Source organism: Saimiri boliviensis, chromosome 21 (assembly GCF_048565385.1).
Source record: "Saimiri boliviensis isolate mSaiBol1 chromosome 21, mSaiBol1.pri, whole genome shotgun sequence".
Lineage (NCBI taxonomy): Eukaryota > Metazoa > Chordata > Mammalia > Primates > Cebidae > Saimiri > Saimiri boliviensis.
The window spans coordinates 22,745,140-22,765,198 of NC_133469.1; the positions used below are offsets into that span (position 1 = coordinate 22,745,140).

The following is a 20,059-nucleotide window of genomic DNA, read 5'->3' on the forward strand; positions in this document are numbered from 1 at the left end:
CTTTTTGCTTATTTGTGTCTTTTCACTTAGGGAGAGAATGGAGGACGGAACATACTTTTGTAATGGGGAAAATAACCACCATTTTAAAACAGCAGCCTCCCTGCCCTAGCAACCAAAAGGAAAAACAGAAAGACAAGAAAACAGAACGAGTAGAGCGTGCGTGTGTCTTGGAGACTGGATGTCCCCTCTGTGCTCGGGCAGCCTCAGCGATCACAGGTCTGCAGTGCTGCTTTGGCCCTGCTTGGAAACCCGCATGCGCGCACCAGCAATCGCAGCTCGGCCTCCGGGGAGTGTATCACAGCACACTCATCGATTGCTGTAATCGATGCCGTCATTGACAAGTAGGCAGAGAGATAAATGCTCTAAAATCATCTAGGCCGCCCCTTGGGCCAGATGTGCCTAGCCTTATTAAGAAGAGAAGTTGACCGGGCGTGGCGGCTCATGCCTGTAATCCCAGCACTTTGGGAAGCTGAGGTGGGCAGATCACCTGAAGTCGTGAGTTCGAGACCAGCCTGACCAACATAGAGAAACCCTGTCTCTACTAAAAATACAAAAATACAAAAAAATTAGCCAGGTGTGGTGGCGCATGCCTGTAATCCCAGCTACTCAGGAGGCTGAGGCAGGAGACTCGCTTGAACCTGAGAGGGAGAGGTTTCGGTGAGCTGAGATCTCACCATTGCACTCAGTCCTGGGCGACAGAGCAAGACGACTCTGCCTCAAAAAAAAAAAAAAAAAAGAGAGAGAGAGAGAAGTTCCTTTTTATTTCCTGAAAAGCCTGAGTTCCTGTTAATGAAAACCCTAAGGAGAGAGTGGACAGAAGACAGCTGGCAGTCATCAGTGGGGCAAAGGCAGAGATACCATTGTTGACTCTACTGGCCTCAGGCCTCGACCCTCATGGGGACCCTATTTCAAACTTTTGGAGGGGTAAGGGAGGGCTAGGCAGAGCTGAGACCAAGGCGATGGTTACAGGGGGGTGGGGGGAGGAGTGAAGTTATTTCATCTAATTGGGCTTCTTCACCGGTGCATCGCCCACAGGTACCGTATTGATGCTTCAGTTCCCAGGGCTGCCAGATAGGGCGAGGGGTGGCCAGAGCCAGCCAGTATCCTCCCGCAGAAGCACCTTAGGAAGAGAATGCACCTAAAGCACCTTAGGTCACTTTACCTCAGCTATTCGCTGCTCAAATACCATCTTCTGTGTGTATCATGAGATGACATGCCCGGGAAGAACGCTGAGATAGGATTTCTAGATGCACTGCTCCCCGGTGATTTACTGCTCCGGAACTTCTGCCTGGCAGGAGGTCATGTGAAAACACCACCAGCAAAAGCAAGCATTTATGGAGCCACTCCCTTGTGCCGGGTCCTAGGCTGGGATGCCTCACTGCATCAGCTCCGCGGTGGACACTGTGGCTTCCGCCTGCCCAGCATTCAGACCCCCTTGCTTGGTGACAGTACCTACATCTTGGCTTCTATTGTGGAAACTACCTTTTCCCCACCGCATGCCGGCCCGGCGGGCGTGGGGAGGGAGGCACCTTGCTCTCCATCCAGGAGGAAGGCCGTACGTGGCCCAGCCTCGCCCAGTCTGACCTCTCTTCCTGGAAGTTGAGTGTCAAGCAGAGAGCCACAGAACTGAAAACAACCAGAGCTGCTTGGCGCAGTCAAGAACGCCCAAAGAGGGAAGGCAGTCACCCCCCTCTTCTCAAGATCTCTTTAGCTGTCCTGGCTCTCATCCTTTCCAAGACCTGGCTGTTTGCTTTGCATTCAGTTAAATGAGCTAATTCCTATCCTTCTAAAAAATTTCTTCCATCCTTCTCTAAAGTTAGTCCTAGAGCATATTACTCTTTTTTTTTTTTTTTTTTTTTGAGACAGAGTTTCGCTCTTGTTACCCAGGCTGGAGTGCAATGGCGCGATCTCGGCTCACCGCAACCTCCGCCTCCTGGGTTCAGGCAATTCTCCTGCCTCAGCCTCCTGAGTAGCTGGGATTACAGGCACACGCCACCATGCCCAGCTAATTTTTTGTATTTTTAGTAGAGACGGGGTTTCACCATGTTGACCAGGATGGTCTCGATCTCTTGACCTCGTGATCCACCCGCCTCAGCCTCCCAAAGTGCTGGGATTACAGGTGTAAACCACCGCACCCGGCCCTCTCTCTCCCTTTTACACACACACACACACACACACACACACACACACACACAGACTCATTCCTCTTAAGGATGATGAAAATGAGGCACTGAGACACTGAACGTTTATCTCAAGGTAATGTAACACAGCAAAGGTTCAGGAAAGCCCAGGAACTGTATCAGGCCACTCAACCTGGAAACACCAGAGCCGGTGGAAGAGCACAACTTTTCCAAGTTGTTGACTTCGTCCCTGCTCTTACCTTCCGCCCCTTCCCTCTTTCCCACCTCAAAAGGAAAAGCTCCATCACTTAAATATCCACATTAGGCACATTTCTAAGTTTCCCAGAGCTGTGTTTGTTACATACCCTTCTTTCCCCTAGGAGTTGTGACCTACTTAAAATATTCTTGCAATTCTCTTAATGGGGGAAGAAGTCCCCAAAGCTATGTTCCCTATGCTGGAAAAATTAAAGTCCTCAAAATAAACAGTTAAAGAGAAAGTGTTACTTGCGCTAAGATTTCTGATGCTTTTTCAGAGATAAATTCAAGTCTTCCGAGGCCTGGGAGTGTGAAAAGTACAGCTAAAAGATGGTATTGGCATTTACTCGGCAGTCAGTAGACAGTCACAAACACCTGCCACAAGCAGGGGCTTTACCGAAGTTAAATGACAGCAAGACTGAAAGAAACCCATACAGCTTGGATTTATTCAACGTAATTGTCACTCTGGGGATTCTTCTGGTTTCTGGGGCTAAAAAAAAAAATCGACATTGTAATATGATAATTTCTGGGATTTCTCTTTTCTACATGCATTTCTTCCAATCTTGAAGGTTTTATTTGAGGGTCCTTTGTTATTGAAAAGGCAGTACAATAACAGCAAGAGAATTTTGAAAACCAAGATTCATCTCTCTTTTTTTTTTTTTTTTGAGACAGTGTCTTGCTCTGTCGCCCAGGCTGGAGTGTAGCGGTGTGATCTCAGCTAACTGCAACCTCCATCTCCTGGGTCCAAGCAATCCTCCTGCCTCAGCCTCCTGAGAAGCTGGGCTTACAGGTGATCACCATCACACTTGGCTAATTTTTGTATTTTTATTAGAGATGGGGTTTCACCATGTTGGCCAGGCTGGTCTCGAACTCCTGACCTCCAGTGATCTGCCTGCCGTGGCCTACCCAGAGTGCTGGGATTACAGGCACGAGCCACAGCGCCCAGCCCTAAGACTCATCTCTAATCCATCACTTCAGCACAGCTATGGCACATGCACACAGTTACAAACATGCTGTGCTTGCTACGTCGTACTCTGCTATTGTTTCTTTTACCAAGTCTTTTCCGTGTTTCTTTCTACATGTCTCTGGATTTAGGCTTTGGTTGTGAATGCAAGATATTCCATTGTATTAATGTACCAACAAAATTTTAAACTGTCTCTTTCCACGATTTCTACTTTTTTCTATTATAACCAACATAATAGAGGACATTTTTTATGCATCTGAAATTTAAAAATCTTTGTTAACGGCCGGGCGCGGTGGCTCAAGCCTGTAATCCCAGCACTTTGGGAGGCCGAGGCGGGTGGATCACGAGGTCAAGAGATCGAGACCATCCTGGTCAACATGGTGAAACCCCGTCTCTACTAAAAATACAAAAAAAAACTAGCTGGGCGTGGTGGCGTGTGCCTGTAATCCCAGCTACTCAGGAGGCTGAGACAGGAGAATTGCCTGAGCCCAGGAGGTGGAGGTTGCGGTGAGCCGAGATCGCGCCATTCCACTCCAGCGTGGGTAACAAGAGTGAAACTCCGTCTCAAAAAAAATAATCTTTGTTAACTAACTTTATTGGGATAAATTCCCAAGTGTAGTAATTTTATGGCTTTTCCTATCTATTATCACATTGCATTCCTCAGAAATGTTATCAATTTATAATGCAACCCGAAATGAATAATGCAGTTTTACTGCAACCTCAATCGCATTATGTGTTATGGTTTGAAATATTATTAATCATTAGCAAGAAGCACAGCAGTATAATGGCACTGTAATTTACACTTGGTCAACAGTGAACACATATCAATGTTTTGTTCATTGCATTGCTTCATGTGGATGAATTTCATTTTATGAAGTGTGAATTTATCTCTCAGGAATTGTTTTTGGTCCTCCAGTCAGGTTTATTAAGGTATAATTCAGGCCGGGCGCTGTGGCTCACGCCTGTAATCCCAGCACTTTGGGAGGCCGAGGCAGGTAGATCACGAGGTCAGGAGTTCAAGATCAGCCTAGTCATCATAGTGAAACCCCGTCTCTACTAAAAATACAAAAATTAGCCAGCTGTGGTGGCACACGCCTGTAATCCCAGCTTCTTAGGAGGCTGAGGCAGGAGAATCACTTGAACCCAGGAGGCAGAGGTTGCCATGAGTGGAGACCGCCATTGCACTCTAGCCTGGGTGACAGAGTGAGACTCTGTCTCAAAAAAAAAAAAAAAAAAAGGTATAATTCACAAATCAAAAAGTTATTCTTTTCGTGTGGACCGCTATGACTTTCAACAAACATGGACAGTCACTGAATGTTTCTATGATCCTGAAAAGTCTCCTGCTGTGCCTCTGTAGTGACATTCTCCCCACAAACAGCCCTCCTTGGCAATTGCTCCTCTGTTTTCCTTCCCTATAGTTTGAACTTTTCCAGAGTGTTATATAAATGAATCATGCAGTAGACAGTTACGCACAGAATTGTAAAATGCTTTAAAATTCTTAAAAAAATTTTTTTTCTCTTCAGTATTCAAAATGCTTTATTAAAGTTGTGGTTCAACATCAAAAAAGCAGTATGTAGTGGGGGGAGCAGAAATTGTAGCTCATTTACCAGTAACTTTCTTGCACCACCACACTCAGGAAAAATGCTTATAGGCCGGGCGCGGTGGCTCAAGCCTGTAATCCCAACACTTCCGGGAGGCCGAGGAGGGTGGATCACGAGATCAAGAGATCGAGACCATCCTGGTCAACATGGTGAAACCCCGTCTCTACTAAAAATTCAAAAAATTAGCTGGGCATGGTGGCGTGTGCCTGTAATCCCAGCTACTCGGGAGGCTGAGGCAGAAGAATTCCCTGAACCCAGAAGGCGGAGGTTGTGGTGAGCCGAGATCGCACCATTGCACTCTAGCCTGGGTAACAAGCGAAACTCCACCTCAAAAAAAAAGCTTATAGAACCTGGCCTTGCAAAGGCCCAAGGCAATCCTCAAGTCTCTGCTTCTCCCTCAACCACACTCCACGCCCCTTCTCCTTTTCTGAAATGGATTATCGGTTTAGCAGAGGTTAACTATTTTTTTAAATGCTTTGCCCTGGAGCAGAGGTTAACTTTTAATTTGTAATATATAATGCAAATATTTCCCCCACTCTGTTCCTTTTTCATTTGATAGAAATTTTTTTTTCATTTGATAGAAATTTTAAATTTAAAAGAACAGTTTTTGTCCCATGGATTCTTCTCTAACTTTAAAATAATCTATAGATCTAAAATATATTGAATTCTATTTTTTGACCTCCTTTTTTTTCTGAGACGGAGTCTCGCTCTGCCATCCAGGCTGGAGTGCAGTGGTGTGATCTTGGCTCACTGCAGCCTCCGCCCTCTGGGTTCAAGCCATTCTCCTGACTCAGCCTCTTGAGTAGCTGGTGTGCACCACCATGCCAGGCTAATTTTTGTATTTTTAGTGGAGGCGGGGTTTCACCATGTTGATCAGGCTGATCTCAAACTCCTGACTTTGTGATCCACCTGCCTCGGCCTCCCAAAGTGCTGGGATTACAGGTGTGAGCCACCGTGCCTGGCCTGAATTTGACCTTTTAATATTTCATTTTGATTCAACTCCAGTTTGTCAGTATTTGCTCAAGGTAATGACTTTAAAAGTTTCTTGACCATGATTCATAATAAGCAATATATTTTGCATCATGATTCAGGGCACACAACAAAAATATGTATATACAGGCCGGAAGCGGTGGCCTGTATTACACACACATATACAGTATACGAAACTGAAACACAAATTTCAGGACACAAAACTTCTCTTCACTACATGTATGCACTCTGGTATTTTCTATTCTTTCTTTTTAAAATGGCCCACCTGGCCAGGCGTGGTGGCTCACACCTGTAATGCTAGTACTTTGGGAGGCTGAGGAGGATGGATCGCTTGAGCCAGGAGTTGGAGACCAGACTTTGGCAACGTGGCAAAACCCTGTCTCTACAAAAAAATGCAAAAATTAGCTGGGCATGGTAGTGTGTGCCTGTAGTCCCAGCTACTTAGGGGATAAGACGGGAGCGTTGCTTAAGCTGGGAGTTCAAGGCTGCAGTGAACTGAGATTATGACACCATTGTACTCCACCCTGGGGGACAGAGGGAAACCCTGTCTCAAAAAAAAAAGGGCCCACCCAAGATAAATATTCCATCTTCCTGGGACAAACTCCATAGGCATTAATGGTTATATTATTGTGTATTCTATCACAACAGTCAAAAGTTCTGAAGTGTTTACAGTTACTCAGAGCAAATCACTGGATACGGGCAGTGGGCGGGGCGGGGGGAGTGCAAATGACTATTATGTCGGTTGGAAATAAGACTTGCATATGAAAAGAGTGATCAGGCCGAGGGCAGTGGCTCAGGCCTGTAATCCTAGCACTTTGGGAGGCCGCGGCAGGTGGATCACCTGAGGTCAAGAGATCGAGATCGGCTTGGTGAACATGGCGAAACCTCGTCTCTACTAAAAATACAAAAGTTAGCTGGGCGTGGTGTCATGCGTCTGTAATCCCAGCTACTTGGGAGGTTGAGGCAAGAGAACTGCTTGAGACTGGGAGGCGGAGGTTACAGTGAGCTGAGATCATGCCATCGCACTCCATCCCGGATGAAAGAACAAGACTCTGTCTCAAAAATAAAACAAAAATTAAAAAAAAAAAAAAAGAAAAGAGTGATCAGGGAAGCTTTGGCAGAATCTTGTAATGCAGCTTTTTTGGAATTTTCTGCTAGAGAAAATGAGACTGCTGCTGATTTTTTAAGGGGACAATTCTGGAGGCAGGTAAAACAGACAGGGCAGCTTCCCAAGGAAAATCTTTGTGCTCAGTGATACGATTCTGCTGTAAAACCTCAGGACACTAGGAATATATTCCACCTGGAGAAACAAACTTCCATCATCCTTTAAGATAAACTTTGCAGGCCGGGCGCGGTGGCTCAAGCCTGTAATCCCAGCACTTTGGGAGGCCGAGGCGGGCGGATCACGAGGTCGAGAGATCGAGACCATCCTGGTCAACATGGTGAAACCCTGTCTCTACTAAAAATACAAAAAATTAGCTGGGCATGGTGGCACGTGCCTGTAATCCCAGCTACTCAGGAGGCTGAGGCAGGAGAATTGCCTGAACCCAGGAGGCGGAGGTTGCGGTGAGCCGAGATCGCGCCATTGCACTCCAGCCTGGGTAACAAGGGCGAAACTCCGTCTCAAAAAAAAAAAAAAAAAAAAAAATGATATATCGTTACACTACTACTAACCAGGCTTCAATATATCAGTGTTTATTTCATTGTGTTAAATGTATACTTTTAAATGAAACAACTGTAAACCTCTAAAAAGTTAAAAAAAAAAAAAATGCTGGATGCAATGGCTCACACCTGTAATCCCAGCACTTTGGGAGGCCAAGGTAGGTGGATCACTTGAGGGGGAGTTCAACACCAGCCTGACCAATATAGTAACCTCGTCTCTACTAAAAATACAAAAATTAACTGGGCGTGGTGGTGTGCGCCTGTGGTCCCATCTACTCAGGAGGCTGAGGCACAAGATTCGCTTGAACCCAGGAGGCAGAGGCTGCAGTGAGCCAAGATCTCATCACTGCACTCCAGCCTGGGGAACAGAGCAAGACTCTTGTCTCAAATAAATAAATAAAATAAAATGGCCCACCAAGCTGATTTCGTGACTCACCGATGAGTCATAATCCACAGTTTGAGAAAACGTGAAATGGGAATTTATTAAAGCCACACGATGTCTCCCGTAGTTCCACTCTGAGTTTCGGTAGCGCCCTACGGATGAACTGATTTCTATGGGTTAAGCTGGGTTAACCGAACGTTTTCCCCCAGTGGCCTGTGCAGTAAATTGCCCTTTTCAGAGAATAGATACTGGTGGTTGCGGCAGGGAGGGGTAACAGAAATGAGACCTGGTTTTGCTATTCCTGGATTAGCCATCTCCTGGGCTGGGAGCCCTTGCATGGCTGGCCTGCCCTGCCTCATGAGATGGATCAGCCCTGAGGTGACCCATCAGGGAAGGACATCCGGGCTGGGCAGAAGCCGCTGTGGGCCATCCTTCGCTCAGAACTAGACAGGAGCAGCTCCGGCTCAGCGGAGAGAAGGAAGCATGTCCATCGCCCAGCGAGCCAGATGAATACTAGCGAAACCTGTGGGAGGCCCAAGTGAAACGAAGGCATTGAATCAGGAGGTCAGGTGGGCTTCAGGAGGGAAGAAAATCATGCGTGCATGGCTATGCACAGACTAGAAAAACAAAGACGAAATGGAAGGGTGGAAGTTGTTCTAACTGTTTCGGGTTGCTTGGAGGGAGTAGGGCACAGGAGAGGGAGTGTGTAGTCAGTGCACACACACGCAGAGAGGACCCTACAGAGACAAGCAATCTGGTATCCACGTGGAGACTGTGGCCATTCTTCGGTAGGGAGACCCTTCCCGGACACTCCCTCTGTGGTCCTGGCAGATCAAGTCTGCTGTCCACATCGGGTGGGTTTATGTGCTTTAAACAACACCTTCATCCTCTTGCCTTTTTATGAGGTGAATGACTGAGCCATGCCCAAGGGTTTAAGAAGATATGGTACTATCATGCATGCCTACCTCCCAAGGAGGTAACCCTTTCTCTACTTAACCAACATGAAAGCAAGGATATTGGGAAGCAGTGAACTTCTGGCACCAGGTTGGGTAGATCACATTTTCTGGTATATGTAACATTTTAACATTTCAGACCCCGAGTTTTGTTTTGCTTTGTTTGTTTTTGGGTTTTTTTTTTTTTTTTTTTTTTTTTAGACAGAGTCTCGATCTTGTTGCCCAGGACTGGAGTGCACTGGCGTGATCTCGGCTCACTGCAAACTCTGCCTCGTGATTCAAGCAATTCTCCTGCCTCAGCTTCCTGAGTAGCTGGGATTACAGGTGCCTCGCTAATTTTTGTATTTTTAGTGGAGATGGGGGTTTCACCATGTTGGCAAGGCCAATCTCCAACTCCTGACCTCAGGTGATCCGCCCGCCTCGGCCTCCCAAAGTGCTGGGATTACAGGCGTAGGCCGCCATACCTGGCCTCGGGCCCGAGTTTTAGTCCTTACCTAATTTCCTTGAGCCCCTTAGTCACTGTGAACTGGCTGTGTGGTACCTGCCTCTTCCTGCCTGGGTGTTTATGAACATTCACGGTAGCTTTAGAAGACAAGAGTTAGAGGAAACTTTTTTTTTTTGAGACGGAGTTTCGCTCTTGTTACCCAGGCTGGAGTGCAATGGCGCGATCTCGGCTCACCGCAACCTCCGCCTCCTGGGTTCAGGCAATTCTCGTGCCTCAGCCTCCTGAGTAGCTGGGATTACAGGCACGCGCCACCATGCCCAGCTAATTTTTTGTATTTTTAGTAGAGACGGGGTTTCACCATGTTGACCAGGATGGTCTCGATCTCTTGACCTCGTGATCCACCCGCCTCGGCCTCCCAAAGTGCTGGGATTACAGGCTTGAGCCACCGCGCCCAGCTTAGAGGAAACTTTTTGTCTCCCACCCACAGTGTGCAAGAGCACCTGCAGGAAGGTCTTACCCTGGGGCTCCAATTCTCAGCAGGAGGAAGTTTCTAGAATTTCCCATAGGCTTAGGAGGGACTCAAATCATTTGGAAGGATTTTAGGCCTGAGAAGGATAACACTTTATAATTTCTAGGTGATTTTATTTGTTGCCTCTTTCTTCTCTAGAGTGACTACTGCATTCCTAAACCCCCCGTCACCTCTTTTGTTTTTTTTAGTTAGAGCCTCACTCTGTCACCCAGGCTGGAGTGCAGTGGTGCGATCTTGGCTCACTGCAACCTCCACCCCCCTGGCTCAAACTATTCTCATGCCTCAGCCTCCCAAGTAGCTGAGACTACAGGCACATGCCACCACACCTGGCTAATTTTCGTATTTTTAGTAGAGATAGAGTTTTGCTATGTCGGCCAGGCTGGTCTTGAACTCCTGGCCCCAAGTAATCTGCCTACCTTGGGCCCTCAAAGTGCGGGGATTACAGGCGTGAGCCAAGGCCCCCGGCCCCCTCTTCTGCTTTCTAAGTGTCCGTTCTCCTTGCAGTGGGTGGATGGTGGGGGGATATACACATGTGACTCTGGTTAGTACAAAGGCAGCCATGAAGTCCACAAATATACAGGGGGCCACAGCTTTCACGCTACAGACTTGCAAAGGTATGCATCTGCTTTCCCTTGCTCTGGAATATAGAAAGAACCCTTCATGTAGTGAAGAGACCTATTCCGAGAGGGATGATCCCTCCCTCCTTTGAGACATCGCCTTCATCCCGAGCTTCTTGGAGCAGCCCAAGGTCCTGCCAACTCTCTTTACCTGCAGCTTGTAGGTATTCATGACAGTTGCACGCCCTGCCCTCCAACAGCAGCCTGAGAGACTAAACTATTACCACATTCACCTGGAAAAATGTCACCCTGATTGATTAGAATGATGGTTGGCCACTAGCTCATTAGAATCACCTGGGAGCTTAAAAAAAAGAAAAAATCCGGGCCAGGCACGGAGGCTCACGCCTATAATCCCAGCACTCTGGAAGGCCGAGGCGAGTGGATCACAAGAGATCGAGACCATCCTGGTCAACATGGTGAAACCCCGTCTCTATTAAAAATACAAAAAATTAGCTGGGCATGGTGACGCGTGCCTGTAATCCCAGCTACTCAGGAGGCTGAGGCAGGAGAATTGCCTGAACCCAGGAGGCAGAGGTTGCAGTGGGCCGAGATCGCGCCATTCATTGCACTCCAGCCTGGGCAACAAGAGCGAAACTCCGTCTCAAAAAAAAAAAAAAAAAATCCAGTATGCACTCCAAATTTTCCCACCACCACTCCTCCCCAAAATAGAAAATTTTTAAAATCCCAGCGTTTAGGCCATCTCCCCAACCAATTAAGTCAGAATCTCCGGGGATGGGACCCAGGTAGCAGAATTTTAAAAAATCTTCCCAGCTGGCCGGGCGCGGTGGCTCAAGCCTGTAATCCCAGCACTTTGGGAGGCAGAGGTGGGTGGATCACGAGGTCGAGAGATCGAGACCATCCTGGTCAACATGGTGAAACCCCGTCTCTACTAAAAATACAAAAAAATCAGCTGGGCATGGTGGCGTGTGCCTGTAATCCCAGCTACTCAGGAGGCTGAGGCAGGAGAATTGCTTGAACCCAGGAGGCGGAGGTTGCGGTGAGCCGAGATCGCGCCATTGCACTCCAGCCTGGGTAACAAGAGCGAAACTCCGTCTCAAAAAAAAAAAAAAAGAAAAGAAAAAAAAAAATCTTCCCAGCAGCCAGGCCCGAGAGCTAATGTATAGCAAGCAACACAGGGCCCAGTGTTTCAATGGGCAGATTGTCTAGGCTTCAGCCTTTTGTCATTTCTTTACAACAACGAAAATTCTAAATAGTTGATCACAGTGCCAGACCAATACGAAACCATTTTAGGGAGGAGGGAGGATGGAAGGGGTTGGGCAGGCACGGAAAGGACCAGACACACAGAAAGGCGTGTCACACACAACGCGGCTGGGAGCAGCCCTGCTCTCCGGCAGGTTCTGGGAGTGTGTTTGGGTTCGTGGAATCCTCACCAGTGGGTGTCGGGCGGTGATCGAGACACGGATACTGGGTGTCATTCCCACTAGGGGAGAGAGGACTGCGTTTATAGGAAAACAAAATAGATCCGAGAAACCCAAAGAAGTCAAAAAGGAAACGCTTCCCTGTCACAAGCAATCTAAGCAATTTTGCTGCGGAGTCATAAGCATTTGATTCTAAGACACAAGCAGCCTCCAGAAGTCATGCGGCCCCTCCCTCTGCGTCCAAGAGGGAATGAACTTGGCCGTCCTTTTGTTTCACACGCCCGGGAGCCGCGCCGGCGCAGCGCGCCCTGCAGCCTGTGAGCGCGCGCGGGTGCGCAGCTCTGGTCCTGGGCCGCTATCGCTCGCTGCGGGCGGGCGCAGAGCCCCTCGGCCGGAGGGAAACCGGGTACCCCGAGCAAAGCAGCCGCGGCTCCCGATGGGCTCGTGGGGTCACGGCGCCGAGCTCGCCAGAGCGGAAGCGGCTTCGCCAGGGCCTGCTGGCTGTCCTGACACCTGGCCTACCTCTGGGGTGCCTGGGGACGCTCTTCCTTTGACCGCGGTATAGGAGCACAATGGAACTGGGGTGAACGCGGCTGGGAGCAGCCCGGCTCTCCCGCAGGCTCTGGGAGTGTGTTCGGGTTCGTGGCATCCGCACCGGTGGGTGTCGGGCGGTGATCGAGACACGGATACTGGGTGTCGTTCCCACTAGGGGAGAGAGGACTGTATTATAGCGAAACGAAATCGATCCAAGAAACCCAAAGATGTCGCAAAGGAAACGCTTCCCCGTCCTAAGCAAACTGAGCAAGTGATTGTTAAAGGCATCCATCAAAACACATAACCTTGTCACGGAGGCTCGCTCGCCCACGGGGAGACTCGGGAGACTGGAGGGTACTCACCGACTGCGGCTTCACACCCGCATCGCGGCCGGCGGCGGGCGCTGCCCGGGCAGGGGCAGGGGCAGGGTGGGCGCACGCGGGGCGCAGGTGCCGCAGAGGCTGGACGCTCAACCCCCGCAGCGCGATCCCGCCCAGCCCGCTCGCCCAGGCCGGGGGTTTCGCAGGCCGCGCGGCGAGGACGAGGGCTGCCCCGGGCGCCTGCCTCCGCGGGCGCTCCCCGCTGCGACTGGGCCGGGGCTGCCGGAGCCCGCGCAGCTGGGCCCGCGGCGGCTGCGAGCGGGCGCCCCCAGGAGGCCGCCGAGCTGCGGCCGGGGACGCCTCGGTGAGGCTCGAGCGGAACACCACCAAACCGCTCCTCCTCCTCCCCATCTTTTCCTCCCCTTCCCCAACCACTGCCTCGACCCGCGTGCCCAGCACCTCCGGGGCTGGACATTCCAGCACTCTCCCGAGGCCGCTTCCCCAGCGGATCCTGCCGACTGCGCACAGCCGGTGTTCGCGGGGCTTACGCTGGAGCCCACACCTGCCTGCAGTGGCTTCGCACGCAGCTCTCCGGGAGCCGGAGAAGGAACCAGTGTCGGATACTGAGCAAGTCGCGTCATCTGAGTGGTCGTGACATTTCAACGGTATGAAGGACACGACGTTGACTTTAGACTGAAAAATGCTGCAAAATGAAGTTCTTGTTATTACTGCGACGATGGCCCTGGCGATCAGCGCAGGGCCCTGGGGGAGGGCTACCGTCGCAAGCGCTCCTAGGCTCAGATCGCGCACCCCCACCCCACCGGAGAAAAAGTCCTGCTGCTGGGGCCCGGGCAGCCTCTTCCACACTTCCAGCCAACCTGGCATTGCCACCGCCCGTGGAGCTGCAGAGAAACCCTCCAGGCACTAAAGTAAGTTAGATAGAAAGACGGGTAGAATTGACCAAACTCCTATCAGCATCTACTCATTATAATTGCAACATTAGAATCAGAGCAGAAAGAAGCCCAGAGATTATCTTGTCTTCAAGGATCACTGGCCTCAGTATTATCTCCATCTGAAGCTGTGTGGTCCAAACAGAGTGACTCTAGCCCGTTGGCTCACAGAGGGCTGATCCTGGGCTGGTGACTCGTGAGAAGGGGCTCTCGCTGGTCCTAGGTGGTATTTCCTTAACTGTATCGTCATCTGCCTCGTTCGTGTTCCCGTCATGTTCATCATGTGAGAAGGGGAACTGACAGGGCCAGGGCGCTGGCTCAGAGGCAGTCCCTGCTCATTCTCTGGAGCCCAGCTTCCTCATCCAGCCACTGTGTGCGCTAGCGTCTCCCCACCTACAAACCTGCAGGGGTTCTGCCCCAGTCTTAGAATAAGGGAACACATTTTTACTAAGCTCTGACAATGTTCCTGGGCTTTTCAGGAGCTATTTCATTTAATTCTTAATGTAAAACATTGTTTTACATATTAAGAACCTAAAAGCGGCCGGGCGTGGTGGCTCACGCCTGTAATCCCAGCACTTTGGGAGGCCGAAGTGGGTGGATCACGAGGTCAAGAGATCGAGACCATCCTGGTCAACATGGTGAAACCCCGTCTCTACTAAAAATACAAAAATTAGCTGGGCATGATGGAGCGTGCCTGTAATCCCAGCTACTCAGGAGGCTGAGGCAGGAGAATTGCCTGAACCCAGGAGGCGGAGGTTGTGGTGAGCCGAGATCGCGCCACTGCACTCCAGCCTGGGTAACAAGAGTGAAACTCCGTCTCAAATAAAAAGAACCTAAAAGCACAAACAGTAAGTGACTTGCTTGTGTAAGGTTATACAGCTGGGTGAGTGGTAAAGCTGCAGTTCCCAGTCCTGTGTGATGCCACAGCTGAAACGTGCAAGGCCATGTGGGCGTGGCCTGAGTGGATATCAGGGAAAAACGCCCTAGAATGTCCAGAATCTCTAAGAATTTCTCCTTCCTCTCATTTTATTTTTTGACCTTGGAGGGGTTTTTGTTTTTGTTTTTGTTTTTGTTTTTATGGGGTCTTGCTCTATCCCAGACTGGAGTGCAGTGACTCAATTTCAGCTCACTGCAACCTCTGACTCCCAAGTTCAAGCGATTCTCCTGCCTCAGCCTCCTGCGTAGCTGGGACTACAGGCATGTACCGCCACGTCAGGCTAATTTTTGTGAAGATAGGGTTTTGCCACATGGCCCAGGCTGGTCTCAAACTCCTGAGCTCAAGTGATCCGCCCTCAACGACCTTCCAAAGTGCTGGTATAACAGGCATGAGCCACACTGCACTCAGCCAAAACGTTTATTTTAGAAAAAGTGAAACGTATAGAAACATAAAGGAATAAAAGCATCTATAATCTTATCATCTAAAAAAAAGCCATGAGTAATACATTTCTTTCCAGTCTTTTTTCTAGCTTTCTATCTTTTTTTTTTTTTTTTTTTTTTTTTTTTTTGAGACCGAGTTTTGCTCTTGTTACCCAGGCTGGAGTGCAATGGCGCAATCTCGGCTCACCGCAACCTCCGCCTCCTGGGCTCAGGCAATTCTCCTGCCTCAGCCTCCTAAGTAGCTGGGATTACAGGCACGCGCCACCACGCCCAGCTAGTTTTTTGTATTTTTAGTAGAGACGGGGTTTCACTATGTTGACCAGGATGGTCTCGATCTCTCGACCTCGTGATCCACCCGCCTCGGCCTCCCAAAGTGCTGGGATTACAGGCTTGAGCCACCGCGCCCGGCCTGCTTTCTATCTTTAAATTGAGATAAAACCATACACAAACACACACACACACACACACACACACACAATTGCATCCTGCTTTTTGTTAAAAATAACTTTGTGGGAAATTCCTCCTCCTTTGAGGATTTTTTTAAAAACCTTAGTTTAAATGCCATATAGTATTTTTATCATATGAGTATCTCATAATTTCCCTTTTATGGACTATTTCCAATTTTTATCGATTGTAAATAATGGCAATAAAATTTTTTCTTCATAAACCTTGTCCATGTGTGAATAATCTCCTCCCAGTTGAGTCCCAGAAGTGGAATGTTGGGTCCAGGGGCACTAACATTTTAAAGACTTTCCAGTCCTCTCTAGTGAGGATTCCCAACTCACCGAGTCTCCTCCCCCAGGGCATGCACATCCCGCTCCACTGCCCTCCGCACAGCTGGTGTGCCCTTGCCTGGCATTTGGCATTTACATTTTTTAGCTCACAAACCGTTTGGGAAACTAGGGTTAGTTCTTTGTAGCTTTTTGGTTATTTTGCTTTGCTCAGAAAAACTCAGTATCTCCTAATTATGCTTTATTTGTTTATTTATTTTGAGACGGAGTCTCACTCTGTCACCCAGACCGGAGTGCAGTGGTGCGATCTCAGCTCACTGCAACCTCTACCTCCCAGATTCAAGTGATTCTTGTGCCTCAGCCTCCCAGGTAACTGGGATTACAGGCACCTGCCACCACACCTGGCTAATTTTCGTATTTTTAGTAGACTTGGGGTTTCACCATACTGGTCAGGCTGGTCTTGAACTCCTGACCTCAGGTGATCCACCCGCCCTGCCCTCCCAAAGCACTGGGATTACAGGCGTGAGCCACCGCACCCAGACCCTTTACTATTTTTAAATCCTTTATAAGCAAGAATAGGCAGACAAAATAACAGACAAGTGGTGAGCTTTCCAACGCCCTGGGCTAAGCCAGGGATGCTGGAGCTTGGAGCTTACCTGATATTGACCCTGCTGATGGCTTCAGCCCGAGCCCTGCTATAGAAAAGCTGCTCTGTCCCTCTGATCCTCAGTTTTTATCTCAGTGCTTGCTGCTGATTAGGTAAATTGAAAAACGTTGTCAGAGAGGGTTGGGCTTGGCTAGGTGGGGTGGGGGAGACCTCTCAGGAAAAGCAATTAGAGTAATAGACCGGTTAAAGGTTGGTGATAAGGCTGTGTGACATCACTGACGGTTCTTCAAGATGAAATGAAGCCTAATGCTGCTGTCTTTTTCCTTGGGAGAAGACAGCAAAGAGGGACGGGCTCAGGGCGGAAGGTGGGGGTGGAGGGGCCCAACATCATTTCTAGAATCTCTTTAAACCTTTTCAGCATTTGTTTCTTTCCCCACTGGGAAAGGTAAGTGTGACGAGAGGGACTCTAGTCCTTTGAGTATTTTAAAATGTGGCTTCTAACACCAGATCAGGCCAAAAGGTTTTCACTCTTGACTAAATTTAGGGCTAAAGGCTGTCGGAAAATTAATAGGAGTGGATTCAACATGGCAATAGATCTTTTATAAATTCTCTTATTGAGTGAATTTCTGAATATTGAAAACAGCGTTTAGCACTGATTGCATTAAAGTGAGTATAAGACTAATATTTCATCGGCTAGTTTTAGATAACATGCTGAATTTAGGAACAAAATTTATTGCAATTAAATTGACAAAATACCTGTAAATTTTGCAGTTTTTCTCCCCCATAGACTAGCACTGTGCAAAAATGGAGTGTTTAATTATGAATGAATGTATCTACCATGTTATGTTGTTCTCAGAGTTTAATTACCTGAAGACAATGCCTGAGGTTTAAGGTTGAAATATATATATTTGAACACAGAACATTTACTTGGCCAATTTATTCCATGAGGGAAAGGGGTCAGTCCATTCTTTTTTCCCCTTCCCAGTCTTTTACCAGCTGGCCATTTGCATTTGTATACGGTACACTGAAATTCCTAGGGACGTATGACGTCATTCTCTGCTCCCTGCTTTCATCAGATGAGGAAACTGAGCCTACAGAGGTTAACTGACTAGTTCAAGGTCACTCTGCATCTCATTAGGGATCTTGAAGTCTGAAGGCAGGCTGCCCACATTTGCAAATGACAGAAAGCTACCACAGATAGCTAATCAAAAATAGATCAGGCCGGGCGCGGTGGCTCAAGCCTGTAATCCCAGCACTTTGGGAGGCCGAGGCGGGTGGATCACGAGGTCAAGAGATTGAGACCATCCTGGTCAACGTGGTGAAACCCCTTCTCTACTAAAAATACAAAAAATTAGCTGGGCATGGTGGCGTGTGCCTGTAATCCCAGCTACTCAGGAGGCTGAGGCAGGAGAATTGCCTGACCCGGGAGGCGGAGGTTGCGGTGAGCTGAGATCGCGCCATTGCACTCCAGCCTGGGTAACAAGAGTGAAACTCTGCCTCAAAAAAAAAAGAAAAAACAAAAACAAAAACAAACAAACAAACAAAAAATAGATCAAAATTTTGTTCTAAACTTTAGTTGACAGAACAAACATGAAGAAAGGGCCTGTAATCTCCTGTTAGTCCAGAGGCTGAGGCAGAAGGATTCCTTCAGAGTAGAAGTTTGAGATCAGCCTGGGTAGCTTAGTGAGAACCTGTTACTTTTTTTTTTTTTTTTTTTGAGATGGAGTCTCGTTCTGTAGCCCAGACTGGAGTGCAGTGGCACAATCTCTGCTCACTGCAACCTCTGCCTCCCGGTTCAAGCAATTCTCCTACCTCAGCCTCACAAGTACCTGGGATTACAGGCATGAGCCACCATGCCTAAGTAATTTTTGTATTTTTTGGTAGAGATGGGGTTTCATCATGTTGGCCAGTCTGGTCTTGAATTCCCGACCTCGTGATTCGTCCGCGTTGGCCTCCCAAAGTGCTGGGATTACAGGTGTGAGCTACCACGCCTGGCCTACTTTTTTTTTTAAGAGACAGGTTCTCAGGCTGGTTGTGGTGGCTCACGTCTGTAATCCCAGCACTTTGGGAAGCCAACATCGGGAGTTCGAGACCAGCCTGACCAACATGGAGAAACCCCATCTCCACTAAAAATACAAAAAATTAGCTGGGCGTGGTGGTGCATGCCTGTAATCCCAGCTACTTGGGAGGTTGAGGCAGGAGAGTCATTTGAACCTGGGAGGTGGAGGTTTCGGTGAGCCAAGATCATGCCATTGTACTCCAGCTTGGGCAATAAGAACAAAACTCTGTGTCAAAAAAAAAAAAAAAAAAAAAAGGTGAGGCAGGGTCTCATTCTGTCATCCAGGACCCAGGCTGGAGTGGAGTGCAGTGGTGCAATCACAGCTCAGTGCAGCCTTGAACTCCTGGCCTAAGGGATCCTCTCACCTCAGCCTCCTGTGTAGCTAGGATTATAGGTGTGCACAACGACTCCCAGCTCAAGACCCCGTTTCTAAGAAAAAAAAATTAGAAATTAGCTGGGTGTGGTGGTACGCAAGAGTGGGTCCCTTAAGCCTAGGAGTTCAAGGCTCCATTGAGCTATGATTTCATCACTGCACTCCAGCCTGGGCAATGGAGTGAGACCCTGTCTCGAAAAGAAAAAGAAAGGTCTTCCTGGACTTTCTGATAGACTAAAACCAGTAAGTTCAGATTTAGCATGAATAAATACAATGACCTGCACTTTCATTTGAAAATATCTATTGCAAGGCTGGGCGCAGTGGCTCAGGCCTGTAATTCTAGCACTTTGGGAGTCCAAGGTGAGTGGATCACGAGGTCAAGAGATCGAGAGGCCATCCTGGCCAACATGGTGAAACCCCATTTCTACTACAAATACAAAAAATTAGCTGGGCATGATGGTGCACGCCTGTAGTCCCAGCTACTCAGGAGACTGAGGCAGGAGAATTGTTTGAACCTGGGAGGCGGAGGTTGCAGTGAGCCGAGATCACACCATTGCACTCCAGCCTGGGTAACAAGAGCAAAACTTCGTCTCAAAAAAAAATCTATTGCACAGTAGAGGCCTGACTTGTGCACATGAAACGGAAGATGGGGAGTTAAGTCAACCCACAGGTTCAATAAGAGCCCCAGGTGAGAAGCAGCTGGTGAAACAGTTAATGCAACCTCAGAGCTACATTAGCAGGCAAAGAGGACCTGATGTTGCAGGGAGCGACTGGCCCAGGAATCTTGGTGCTGGCCAGATCTTATTGTACCACTACGTAGCACAGAGTTCCAAGAGGGACCTTGATAAACTAGAGTTCATCCACCAGAGGAGGAGGGTGCAGGCCTTGGGCACTGCTTGGCAGGATGAGGGGTCACTGCAGTTGGGCATGTCTAGCCTGGAGCCTTCTGAAGGACGTGATGACTGACTTCATGTATGGGAATGGCTGCCAATGAAGGAGAGGTATGCGGCTTGTTCTATGACACTCCGCAAGGCAGAAGGAGGATCATTAGGGGCGAGGATGAATGGGAGATGGATTTCTGTTCAAAGAATTTCCAGCATTGCTGACTCCTCACAGAATGATCTGGAAGTGTGTTCCAGGAAATGCTGAGATCCAAGAGCTCATAGGAGGATACCTACTTTGGGAGAGAAGTTGACTCCATGACTTTCAAG

The 20,059-nt window shown here is 48.6% G+C and overlaps 1 protein-coding gene across 3 annotated transcripts in view; it reads right to left on the reverse strand.

Annotated features, from left to right (window-relative positions):
- The window catches only part of MICAL3 (microtubule associated monooxygenase, calponin and LIM domain containing 3), a 296,358-nt gene that overhangs the window by 225,126 nt on the left and 51,173 nt on the right, over positions 1-20,059 (reverse strand). The window contains exon 1 of one of the 3 annotated variants that reach the window (XM_074391092.1): positions 12,794-13,015. The exons of 1 other annotated variant lie outside the window; for it this stretch is intronic. The gene's annotated coding sequence lies outside the window, so the exon portion shown is untranslated. Of the gene's footprint in view, positions 1-12,419; positions 12,770-12,793; positions 13,016-20,059 lie in introns of those variants that run through there. One more of the 3 variants, XM_074391095.1, reaches the window with a different exon arrangement.